The sequence below is a fragment of the Tupaia chinensis genome, unplaced genomic scaffold (assembly GCF_000334495.1).
Source record: "Tupaia chinensis unplaced genomic scaffold, TupChi_1.0 Scaffold000119_1, whole genome shotgun sequence".
In the NCBI taxonomy this organism is placed as follows: Eukaryota; Metazoa; Chordata; class Mammalia; order Scandentia; family Tupaiidae; genus Tupaia; species Tupaia belangeri.
The window spans coordinates 684,266-687,883 of record NW_006159585.1 but is presented as its reverse complement, the minus strand read 5'-3'; positions in this window follow the sequence as shown (position 1 = coordinate 687,883).

Genomic DNA, 3,618 nt, shown 5'->3' with positions numbered 1-3,618 from the left:
TCCAGACTAGTTGATCACATTGAGACCTGTCCTCTAAAGACTGAATACATTCAGAGAGATTATTGCATGTCTCTTAGCTAAAGTCTTAACCTAAATATCAGAAGGAGAAAAAAGCCTATTGGACTTCCAAAGGTTTCCCATTTGGAAGCATTTAAGATACATTCTCAAATAAAGACCACTTGACAGAAAAAAAAAAAAAAGAGAAAGATACATTCTCCAAAACTTTTAAGGAGAAAAATATAACAACATTGTCTGTGTCTTTACCGGTGGTAATTATCTGTATCTCTTCAAGGCTGAAATGGGCAGGGTGGAGGGTGTTTATAGGTAATTCCTGGTAATCTTCATGTCTCTCTTGAACACAATACATTAAGCCAAACTATGTTTTTGCTTTTGTCTTTTCTAATTAAGATAATACTAATACTCCATGACTTCATGGAGTATTAAAATCTCAGCCACAGTAGCAAGGAAAGAATAAAAAGAAATTTAATGGGGCAGAGTGATGGATGGGTTAACTAGTAAAACTGTAGATGCAACCCATTGAGGTAGCCAACTAGTATGCACACGAGAACTCTTTTTCATTAAACTAGTTAGTAGTTAATGTCTGAGATGGTTCAATAGAGGGTGAAGGCCAATGGATAAATGATTCTCAAGCTCAAACTTATGTGATGCTTTAGGTTTTATTAGGAGTGAAAATAATGCTTATGTTGAAAAGTAGGGCATGATCAAATATGATTAGGAAATAATTAAAACTCAGGAGACTCTCAAAACCTTTACCCTTAGAATTTAAAGCTAAAGTTAGACGAAGGAAATCAAGGAGAAGAAAAAAAAAACATTTACGAGTCAAAAAAAATGGAACATTATCTGTTGATAATGTGAAGGATAATAACTTTAACTGGAATAGTTGTAGTTTATTCTTGCTGGGAAAATTCATTTCACATGCTGTAATAATATGTAGTGATTGAATATATAAACAATAAATTATAAATAAGTAAATTGGACAAAAAATAATTTAAAGGTAAGCAAAAAAAAAAGAAAGAAAGAAAGAAACAAGGACAAAAATTGAATAAAATAACTGTGCCACATGACAGGGAAGTATTTAAAGGTTATGCCTTTCTGTACTCACAGAGGAAAACATTTTACCTTCTGGCAAAATGGAGTAGTTATATGGTCCACTGTCCAGAGAGCTGAGCCTGCTAATATTGTTTGGCTCATTTCTCATCTAGTTGAGGTGGGAAAAGCATCCATGAGTAAAACTAGCAGAATAAGACAGGCAGGAGTTGACAGACACACTAACACACCAGATATAGATCATTGCCTCTGCTTCTTTCTGATGATGGGCCTTCCTGTCTGCTAGACTGCCATGTGTGGCATGATTACTGCTCTCAGTCACTTGTGTATTACTTTGCTACCACTTCCTTCATAGCCAGGGTGCAGAGGGATCTTCTGTCTTTCCCGAAGATTGAACTTCATAACAGTCTTCTCATGAGATACGTGGTAGAGTACAGATAATACTATTTTTTAGAGTCAAGAAGAAATGGAATTAAAATAATATAATTTTTTTTGGTTCATATAACCTAAAAAAGACTCATTCATCTGCAAATGGATATAACAATGTCTAATTTGTGGTATTATTGAAACAATTAAATAAAAGATTTAGCTGGCACTCAGCAAATGTAAATGCTTGTACCTCACCTCATATCATTATTGCCCTTCTCTTGTATAGGATTTTGTGACACTCACCTTCTCTCTATTAAAGTACTTCATCTTGTGGTCCTCCATGGCACCTTATCTTCAAGACAGCACATACCATTGAGTATTATTTGAATATTTGTCCAGATCTCTCTCAATTCATAAAGAAAAACAGTCTTTTTTGTTTGACCAAGGGTGTCAGTGCCAACCAGAAGGTTGAATAGTTAGAAGTAATAAGTTGTTGAGTATCAGTCAAATTTAAAAATCAGGAGGCTGTCAAGTTAACAGAGGCCTAATAATTTGTATATACCTTGAGGATATATACTTATTGGCAGATGTAACTTTAATTTATGACACTTCATTCTTACTGTAGATACAGATGGGAACCCTATAAGCCTGGAAACTTAATAAATGATGAAAATATATTTATTCTTTTCCTTGCATAGGTTGTATTGTTTTTTGGAGTATATTTTATTGTATTTTGCAACCTTTGGTTTTGTCTTAAGTGGTTACAAAGAGAGGTGATCAAAATATTCTTGAAGATGAGAGAATCAATGAATTATGTCTAGTATCTCTTAGTCAAGTAATACAATAGGTTAGGTTATTTGCTTTTAGAATGTTATTGTGACATTATTCAACATAATAATTTTACTGACTAAGATTTATATTCTAGAGAATATGTTAAGTCTTAGAAGAAGCACTTTTTAAGCATTTAGGACCCCATGAAAACAAGGGTGATGCTAGAGGCATAATCATGTAGTTGGGCTAGTCAATCTTTTTCTTGTTTTTAAAGTAGCTTAAAAAGAAAAAAATCAGAGGAAGGGTACCTTATTCTAAAAAATATATAGGTTATTTCTGATGGTAAAAAAACCTACAGTTTTTCTAGGGTAGCATTATTCAATAGAAATACAATGCATGACACATATGAAATTTAAGATTTTCTAACAGTCACATCAAAAAATAAAAAAAATGGTAACTTTTAAAATTAAACACTTTTTAGAGATAATATTGAATTTATATGCAGTTATAAGAAACAATATATTTATATCTCTATGCCCTTTATCTGCTTTCTCCTGCAGCTGAGACTTACAAAAGTGGTAAAATATCATAATCAGAATATTCACATTGATGCAATCCACCAATGTTATACACATTTCCTCGGTTTTACTTGTACTTATTTGTGTGTATGTATATTATTACATATTGGTTCCTGTGTCTCTTATCACAGTCAAACCACAATTCCAACAGCAAAAGTATGTATTTTTTACTGCCTTTTTATAATAACACCTACGTCCCTCTAGCTGTCCTGTTCCATATCCCTAAGCCCTAGTAACCACTAGTCGGTCTTCCATATTTACAATTTTTCCTGATTTAAATGAATTCATTTTACTAACAAGATTTATTTAACCTAATATATGAAAACTATTACCATTTCAATATGCGACAGCATAAAAATATTAATAAGCTATCTGAAATTTTTCCTATAGTCTTTGAAACTGAGGTGTATTTCATACTTACAGCACATAAAAATTTAGACTAGTGATATTTTGAGTGTTCATTAGCCACATTTTATACTGTACTGTGTTTGATGGCTACTGTACCAGATGGCTCAATTATGGGAGGTAAATTTTTGCCCTTAGATCTTCCATGCCATCAGGTTAGAGTTTTTAGATATAGAGAATACAAAAATCAGGAAATGTTGAACAGTAGGAAATAATCTTAATATTTAACATTAGAGGAGTGACTAAGTAAACACCCATACAATACACTAATGAGACATTATTATTATATTTACAAGGAAGACAAAATAATCTATTGTGGGATAATTATCCATTTTAATTTGTCTGCAACTAAGCGGTTTTTTTGAGACTTGACTTTTTTTTTTTTTTTTTTTTGGGGGATTTTCACTGTAGGGCGGCGCGGCTCGCC